Source organism: Castanea sativa, chromosome 7 (assembly GCF_040712315.1).
Source record: "Castanea sativa cultivar Marrone di Chiusa Pesio chromosome 7, ASM4071231v1".
NCBI lineage: Eukaryota > Viridiplantae > Streptophyta > Magnoliopsida > Fagales > Fagaceae > Castanea > Castanea sativa.
In genome coordinates this window covers 1,919,111-1,929,245 of record NC_134019.1, presented here as the reverse complement: position 1 = coordinate 1,929,245, position 10,135 = coordinate 1,919,111, and the positions used below count along the sequence as shown (strand labels likewise).

At 36.0% G+C, this 10,135-nt stretch overlaps 1 pseudogene; it reads left to right on the top strand.

Annotated features, from left to right (window-relative positions):
• Nucleotides 1–5,499: 5,499 nt before the first annotated feature.
• LOC142642785 (isoamylase 2, chloroplastic-like) lies at nt 5,500–10,135 on the top strand (annotated as a pseudogene).

Here is a 10,135-nt window from a genome sequence, read left to right as displayed (position 1 = left end):
CTTTTAAGTCTCTGGTGGTGGAGCTTAGGGTTTGAGGAGCTTCTATGAAATAGCTATGGGGGCGTTGTGAAAGTGAGTTAGAGAAACTGTGAGGTATTTTATTTTACTAACTTCTCTCTCTTTTTCTCTCTCAGTCTCTCAGTCTCTTTCTCTTTATCTGAAATCACTCAAATGAAATGAATGAGAGTCTTTCTCTCTATTCTTTTGAACCGTGATTGGCTGAAGCTTTTAAATTTATTAATATTTTGCCTGTTTTTTGACTTTTTGAATTTGGCTTTATCTTATCTGTTGGTGTTGGTGTTGGTGAGATATTAAGTGCCTGTTTGGTTTGTAAATTGCCATCACTCAATTTTCACCACTCATCACTCATCACTTAAAATATCTCATTTTCCCAAACCCCACTATCACTCAGTTCTCATCACTTTGTTTAAAAAAAAAAAAAAACCAAAAGTCAAACATTGTAGATGATAATTACAAAAATGTCATTGGAAACTGAGTTTTGGAAACTAAAAACAATTAAAATGTGTTTTTAGTTTCCATAACTCATTACTCAAAAATTAGAAAATTGAGTGATGGAAACAATAATTAGAAACCAAGCCAAACAATCATCCATTTGTGGGACCACTTGTTTTGGATAATAGATCATGAAAACTGAGTGATATCACTCAATTTTCATGCAATCCAAACAAGCTCTAATTGTCTTTTAGTGTAATGTGTATTGTGATTTGTGATTGTGAAATTTTCTTATTGGAAGTTGGCTCTTGTGATTGGGGGCATTGGCTTGATTGTTGAGTGGGGTGGGGGTGGATGGACACATGGGGCAGGTGAGATATTTGAATTGGGGGAAGTAAATGCACATGAGATGTATGCTAGTGCAACTAATAAAAAATAATTTAATTAACTAATAATTAATTGAGGAAAGCAACTAATAAACAATAATTAATAATTTAATTAATCAATACATTATAAAAGACAAACAAATTAAATTATGTTAGGCTAAACAATAATTAATAATTTTATAATTAATGAAACAACAATATAACAAATTATAGTTTATAAAAGACAAACAAATTAATGAAATAACTAAACAACAATAATTAATAATTTTATTAATATTTCAAATGAACTTATAGTTTATTGTTTATTCTTTTGTTACCTTGAGAAAAATTCCTGGGAACTTATAGGGACACCTTGGGAAAAATTCCTGGAGCCGCTACTGTTTTGCGCCATAGATTTCAATGAGATCACCAAGCAATCTAAGAAGTTAGGGGGAAGATTAAGACCACACAACCAAATGCAAATATTTAGAGAAGTTTTAGACAAATGTGAATTTATGGATTTGGGGTTCAAAGGCTTCCCTTACACTTGGAGTAAACATTATCGTAGTAGGGTGTCAATTTGGAAAAGATTGGACAGAGCAGTTGCTTCGCTTGAGTGGTTTATAGAATTTCCAGGTACTCGAGTGCATCATATTAACAACATGACCTCTGATCATAAACTGTTATGGGTTGATTTATTAGACTTAGAATTACAGCGAAAGAAAAAATTGTTTAAGTTCGAAGAAATGTGGCTGGTTGATAAAGGTTGTGGTGAAATATTAGAAGGGGTATGGCAAGCTAGCTATCATGGGGCTGAAAATACAAAGGTGATTCGGAAATTGGAAAATTGTGAAAAGGAATTGACTAGATGGAATATGAATTATTTTGGCAATATTCAAAGAAAGTTGGAGAAAGAAAAAAAAAAGAAAAAAAGAAGAGAAAAGAAATAACACGGGTTGAGTGATTAGCTTTACAAGGAGGAGGTTCATTTTAGGTTGTGCAATTGCAGAAGGAAATAAATTTGCTTACATACAAAGAAGAGAGGATGTGGAAGTAGAGATCACATACACTCTATATTAAAGATGGGGACTGAAATACTCACTTTTTCATTGCTGAGCCACTTAAAAAAATCGAAAAAAACTGCATTGCTGGAATCCAAAACGAGGCCAATGAATGGTGCACCCAGCACGATTAGATTTCAAATAGTTTCTTGGAGTATTAGCAATAGTTATTTACTTTATCAAATCCAGAAGACTTGACGGCAGATTTAGATTCCATTCCTCAGATTGTAACCAAAGACATGAATGATATTCGAACAGGTTAATTTCAAGCATGGGAGGTTGAGGCCACTTTGAAATAGATGACTCCACTTTAAGCTTCGGGACCAGACGAAATGCCTACCCTATTTTATTAGAATTTTTGGGACTAACACTGCATTATATGAAAAGTCATAACTCGGGGAGTTCGGGTTTTATGGCTCTCAAGTTAGATATGAGTAAAGCCTATGATCGGGTTGAATGGTCTTTTTTGAGAAATGTTATATTGCAGATGAGGTTTAATAATCGGTGGGTGGCTTTAGTCAAGGAATGCATCACTTTTGTGACATATTCCATTTTGATTAAGGGGAATCCAGTGGAAACATTAAACCAAGTAGAGGTATTCGCCAAGGAGATCCACTTTTCTCATACCTTTTCTTGTTGTGCTCGGAGGGCCTACATAGATTGATACAAAAAACAGCTTGTCATGGTGATATCAAAGGTGTATCTATTTGTCAAAATGGCCCAAAACTAACACACTTGCTCTTTGCAGACGATAGTCTTTTGTTTTGCAGGGCAACCACCCATGACTGTCAAAAGGTTGGAGATTCTTTCTTCCTATGAATGGGTCTCGGGGCAAAGTCTGAATAGAGACAAGACAGCTCTCTTTTTTAGTAAATCCACTCCTATTGATATGCAAAATCAGATTATGGGTGATCTTGGAGTTACAGAATTGTAGCAATTTGAAGATTATTTGGGCTTGTCGCCATGGTGGGGAGGAATAAAAGAGCGAGTTTTGATCAATTGAAACAACGAGTATGGAAGAGATTACAGGGATGGGAAGGAAAATTTTTGTCTCAAATCGGAAGAGAAGTTCTCATTAAAGTGATTCAAGCAATCCTCACGTATACCATGAGTTGTTTTAGGCTTCCGGTCACTTTGTGTTATGAAATTGAATCGCTCATTTGGAAATTCTGGTGGGACAAAGGGCGAATAGAAGAAAAATCCATTGGGTGAAATGAGATGATATGTGAAAACATAAAGATCAACGAGGAATGAGTTTCAAGGATCTCACAATGTTTAATGAGGCCATGCTGGCCAAATTACCTTGGAGACTCCTTCATGATGACAATCCCCTCTTTTATAGAGTTTTAAAAGCAAGATTTTTTCCTAGAGGGTCTATTCTTGAGGAAAAGATTCATCCTCGGCCTTATATGCATGGAGAAGTATACTCAAGGGAAGAGATGTTATCTCTAAGGTTGAACTTTGGAGAGTCGGTGATGGGAAACAAATCAAAATATGGGGAGATAATTAATTACCATATAAAAATAAGGCCAAAACCACCTCACTTGTGTTGTATGGACAAGAAAACTCTTCAATGGCAGTTTTGATCAACCAATCAAAAAAAAGATGGCAAACTGATGTTATTGACCATGTGTTTGGAGCGGCAGAAGTAGAAGTTATAAAAAGCATCCCCCTAAGTTCATCCAGTCAACAAGAAATGCTAATATGGCCTTTTACTCCAACAGGCCAATACTTTGTCAAATCAGGTTATCGTTTCCTACATGAGGGTGCTACATTAGATTAGTTGACAACCCAAGAATTAGTTTTCAGGTAAAAAATGTATGGGGATTGGAGGTTCCTAACAGAGTAAAAAACTTCATCTGGCGAGCTTATAGGGAAGCTCTTCCAACAAAAGCCAACTTGTGTTGCAGGAAAATTGTCTAGGATGCATTGTGTGAAAACTGTAAGGTGAGGAATGAGGATGGTTCACATGCTATTTTCTTTTGTTCTGATGTGTAGGAGGTATGGAAATCGAACCCACAATGGATCTAGATCTCGGCATTGGAAGGCAAACCTATGATGGATACTTTACACATGCTTTCTCAGAGAACAAAGACACAACATTGCTGGCATTCGGCTGTATGGAACGCAAAAATTAGATTCGGTTCAAGGAAGCTACGTGTCCTTTGAACCAAATCCTCAACTTGGCAAAAGAAAGGAAGGCTGAGTTTCAACACACTCATCCAGTCATCCCGAAACTGCTACACAGAAAGCACACCAGGTGAAAGCCGCTAGACTTAGGTAGTTTTAAAATGAACTATGTTGGAGCTATTTTCTCAAAGCAAGGAAGAGCTAGAATTGGAGTGGTGATTTGCAACTCGAAAGGAGCTATTATGGCATCTCTGTCACAGCAAATTCCCCTTCTAGCAATTGTGGCTCAGGTAGAGGCTATGGCGACGAGAAGAGCAGTTGAATTTGCTTTGGAGCTCAGCATCACTACTGCAACAGTAGGTGGAGACTCTAACACAATTTACAAGAAGCTGATCAACTCAGATTTATCTTTAGCTTTACACGGACATTTGAATCAAGATGTAAACCTGTTAGTCTCTTCTTTTGATTGTATTAGCTGTACCCATATTTGTGTCTTTTTTTTTTTGATACAAGATAAAATTCTACTCTAACCTAATTTAAGTATGTATGTGTGTGAAGCTCCCTCCTGGAGCTTTACCCATATTTGTTGACAAGGAAATAATGTAGCCCATGGGTTGGTTAGATGGGCAATTAATTTGTCTGATTTAACTATCTGGATGGAAGATCTACCACCATACATTCTTCACGCTCTTTTGACGCTGATTACGCATTTTTAATTAATTGCAGGAGCAGGTTTCATTCTAGTGGCGGAGCTAGGATTTTAGTCTAGAGGGGACAAAATTAAAATACGATATTAAAAGTGAAATTTATCTAAAAAACATTAATCAACAATAATAACAAAATAAATAAACAATTGTAAGCAAATATGAATATATTTCATATTATTAAAATAAATAAACAAAAACAACAAATTCATAGCTACTAAAAAATTTACAAACTGATGGAGTAAAAATATAATTAGTGTTACTTAAAAAATATAATGAATAAATATTTGAAATTATTTTTTGTGATTGGTGACATGCCAATTTGTAAGACATAAGTAGTATGTAATATCTCTAGCATCATTCAAAGATAAAATGATCTGAAAAGTATCATAAATAGTAAAAATAGTGTAAATAATGATATAAAAAAAAAGTGAAATAGGTGGTTTGGTTATTTTCAAGTTTCAACAAGTAGAAGTTTTTTTTTTAATTTTTTTTTCCCTCCATGTGACTACTAATACAAAAAAAAAAAAAAGAACCAACCCCCCCCCCCCCCCCCCCCGCGGCGGCGGGCGGGCTCCGCCAGTTCATTCTCGTGGAAAAAAAAATGTTGAACCATTAATTAATGACCAATAATCCATCACTTATTAAAAAAGAAAAGAAAAGTACAATATTGACCGTTAAAGGAAAAACTGTTTCTCAACATGTCAGATCTATTGGTGAGGATTGAGTAACCTGTAAAAAAGCGAAGTACCATTAACGAACACTTGTGACTGTGCACTAGTTCCATCCATGTTCTCCAAATCTCTCTCTCTATCACTATCAGCTTAGCTCCGTTGTGCTGTGACAACGCAAACTCACTCTCTCTCTCTCTCTGACTCTCTTTCTCATCTAATGGAAAATGTCAGCTTCTCACACTAAGGAAACCCCATGATGTAAGTTCCATTGCCTCTCTCGTTTGATTGTGTTTGAATGTGAAGTTTTGATTTTGGCTTTTGGATATCATTGTTTTGATGATTTGAAGTATTTGATCTGTACTTTTAGCTTTTTTTCTCAACTGGGTGTAATTCAATTTTAGTGTTTACGAGCTTATTTATTTGTATGTCTTTCTAGTCTCGATAATCTGATGATGGTCCAGTTCATTGTCAAATAAATCATATGCCTTTTCTCGGCATCTTGTGGGCATTGAATAGGTTAATTGCATTATGTGGAATTTAAAAATGATTACTTTGTGTTCAATGATAGCATTTAAAATGAGTCTATACATTGTTGTGAATAACTATTTTACATAAGCGCGTCTTAGGGAAATCGATATCTTGTTTGGAAACAATTTTGGTGATCTGTTGATACAATTTTCTCCCGTGTTTTGCTTTAACTATATGTGAAGTTATCTTCTGTTAATGCATGTAATTGAAGCGTTTCAGTCAGGCTTATTTCTGCAACACTGCAGTTTAAATTTGGTCCTGCAGCTAAGTCATGCAAGTCAAACATGATTTCTTTAGTCTGTTTCTTGGTATAAACTAATATTAGGGAAAATGGCCACAATACTAAATGTTCTGTTTGATCTATTTATTCAATAAACTAATTTCTTGCTATTTTGAAATTTGAACGGAAAAAACTTTCAAAGTTAGGAGGATAATCTTCTTCACGCTTGCAAACATCTTACCCTCTTTCTTGTTTGGGATATGCTTTTTGGACAATAGATGGCAACTCTTCCACCATCACTTGCAATACAGTCCTACTATTTGAAGTGCGGAATCAGTGATGTTTCTAAATCGTCACCTGCCTGTCATTATATGTATAGAAACCACATCAGATATGGCTTTGAAAAAATGGATTTGGAAAGAAGGCCAATTTGTGATGAAGTTTCACAGCATGTGGTGAAATCTTCTTGTCAGCATATTAATTCAAATATGCTGTGAATATTGAAGTTTCATCATTACAACTACAAAACAGCGATGATAGACTTATATCAAGTTAGGGCAGGTACACAGCTGATTCGTCAAGTTTCATACCTCTGGATGTTCAAAGTTCAGTTCCAGATTCTAGAACCTCAACCAGTGAAACCCCATTCATACAGACCTCTGCTGGCAGGTTTGCACTTGAGTTAGAGTTTGAAGCAAAACAAATTCCCTTCTATCTCTCATTTATTTTAAAATTACCATCAGATTCTGGCTCCGGTGACTCAGAAATTAGAAGTCATAGGAAGACAAAATTTTGTGTGCCAGTTGGTTTTCGTAAAGGTTATCCAGCTCCATTGGGTCTCTCCTTTTCACTCTTTTTCCTCATTGGAAGAGATGGGCAGAAATTGATACAAAATTTTGTAATGATGTGAGAAATTTTTGGAGGGGTGAGGGTCTTCTAAGTGACCTTGCGACACGGCTTTGTGGGAGTGGGGACATTTTTTCAGATGGACGAGGCCCAGCATTCTCTTTCAATTTCATTGCTAGAAATTTTGGATTAACTCTTGTGGACTTAGTCAGCTTCAGTAATGATGCATTAGCTTCACAGTTAAGTTGGAATTGTGGGGAAGAAGGACCTACAGATAACACCACTGTCCTTCAAAGACGGCTTAAAAAAATCCGTAATTTTCTCTTTGTCCTGTATATTTCATTGGGTGTTCCTATTCTTAACGTGGGAGATGAGTGTGGCCAATCTTGTGTTGGTTCCCCTGCATATAGTGATAGAAAACCTCTTGATTGGAATACTCTAAAACGGGTTTTAGTATTCAAACCTCGCAATTCATCTCATTTTTGAGTTCGTTGAGAATTAGGCGAAGTGATCTTCTTCAGAAAAGGAATTTCCTGAAAGAAGAAAATATTGAGTGGCATGGAAGTGACCAGTCTCCTTCTAAATGGGAAGATCCATCCTGCAGATTCCTGGCCATGACATTGAGGGCTGATGAAGTGGAGAGCCATTGAACTCTGAATCTTCTTCCCATGTAAGGAGGCATTATTTATTTATTGCTTTCAATGCAGCTGACCATTCAGAAAGTATCATTCTACCCCCACCTCCAGAAGGGATGTCATGGCGCTGTTTGGTTGACACAGCTCTTCCATTCCCAGGGTTTTTTTCAACCAGTGGTGAACTTTTCCTGAGCAGATGGCAGAATCAGTTGCTTATGAGATGAAGTCTCACAGTTGTGCTCTATTTGAAGCTAGCAGCAGCCTAAAAAGTAACTGAAAATTTCCCATACATACTCTTCCCCTTCCACAATGCAAAGTTAGTAACTGTGAGAAGTTGAACCCCTTTTGTTGTATAATAATGTAATAATAAAATTGAAGTGCAGCAGATCATAATGTTCTTTTAGTAGTCAATAGCTGCTGAAAAAACCTGTGTAAATTCATTAATAAGAGTATTATTTTTGTCTTTACCAAAGGATGTGACAATTATATTAATCCCATTTAGTTTTATGTTAAAGATATAATTTTTTAAGCTGCTTCAAGTGATTATGTCTAGAAATTAAGCATGGACATGCTTGGGTTAAAGTGGTCTCACCAATGTACACAGTTCCAACACATGTTCACAATCACAGATGGTTGTATGTTATGTGGAAAAACCGATTTAGTCAACATTTAAAGGTTTAGTCATGCAAACCTGTACTTTGGAGGCAAAACTTCAATTCTATGCAGCAACAGACCTTTTCTTTGTTCAATTTCTTTTCCTTTGAAGAATTCTCAGCCAAAAGAATTGAATATTGGTTGCCTGTCTGGTATGCTTGGGTTCAGTACACACCAGGCGAATCCATACATATTTTCTCAATAGGCCCAATGAAGGGCAGTGCTCTCACCAATGGGTTTTGTTTTTCATTCCATGCGTGTTTAATTTGGTTTTAGCAGAACTGTGTTTAGTTTAGTGTATGAGGATGTGTTCAGTTTTGTGTGATCAAATAAAGCTCAAAGTGCTGAACTAGGTGATGCTTTGTGCTAAAGTGAATGATTGATGTGGCATGAACATAAACTACATAGTGAATGCCCCTAGATTAGCTGGCAAATGGTTTTGTCAGGTGGATTTAGTTGTCAGTTGGTTTTATTGGTTAGAGGCAAGCTCTTCTTTAGAAAGGTTCCAATAAATGAATAAAAGTGAATTTGATTGGAGAGGATGATTTAGAAATTCTCTTTGCTTTTGCATAATTAATCATTAGGCAATTGAAGCTTATTTATTAGATGAAGCTTGAAAAATGTAGTACTATATAAAAATTGCAGATGATGGTTTAGGAGTTTTGATTCATTACATGCTCCTTGTTAATCATGATACAGTAAGCACTCAAACATAATTTGTTACTAGCATTTGTGTTGTAGAGATGGTGTAACATCATGGAACCTCAACTTTTATTGTGGGGGAGTTTGGAATGGGCCATTGATTGTCACATCCACTAAGCTCTGTGAACTCTTTAAGAAGTGTGGTAGAAGTGACCACAGCTTTATTCCTTTAGGCTTATAACAGAATTTCAAATAATGAAGAGATTTACAGCTGAACAATGCTGTTTCTGTTTAACTTTACCATGCCACGTGTCTTACTTAACTATGTTTCAACTGAAATGGTGTCGTTTAAGTCTGTTACAGAACTCTTCTCTTACAAAACTGAACAGAGAATTTGCTTTGTTTAGAGTACAAAAACAGAGCATTGCAATGCATTAACACATGGACGACAATTTTGACTACTATGTCAAATAACCATAATACCATAACTGACAGATAATACTTAATACATCATAACTTAAGTAAACAAACTAGAAAGTTAAACATAACAAGGAAACTCTTCTCACATGAACCCGCTAGACTATACTACATAAAGCTAGCTTTAATTCATTACTAAAATTCACTTTTCTTCAGCTTTGTCTTCTTCTTCTTCATGGATAGGCACAGCTTGAAGAATGAGGCGACCACCTTTGCTATGAGGCACAATACACAGCACAGCACTTGAGCTCAACAGTGGTGGGAAACTACTACTCCTACATTCTTCATCATTCTTCTTTGATGAAGAAGATGAAACTTGCTTCTGCTTTTTTTGAGAATTCTTTTCAGTACTAATTTTTTTGTTTTCAGGGACAACCGCACCTGTATCATCACCTAAGATTTCTGCGGTAGTGTGGGAATTGTTGTCCGTTTTAGCTTGGAGGAAGCTCCAGCTGCCCAAGTTTGGCTCACTTGAGGACATGTTTTCACAATGGAGATGTGAAGAATGCAAAGAAGAAGATAGGTGAGTTGAGACTTGAGAGAGAGAGAGAAACAGAGGCCTGAAATTTATAGTGAAATTTGCTAATCTTTCCTACATTGAGGCTTTGATTGCATAACAAAAATAGTCAAATTGCCTCAATCTTCTCAAGATTGGGGGGCTTTGTTTGCATGGACAATAATAGTAATTACCCACTAACTCAATATTCTTCTTTAGTTTGGTTCATTGAATCTTTAACTTGATGTTA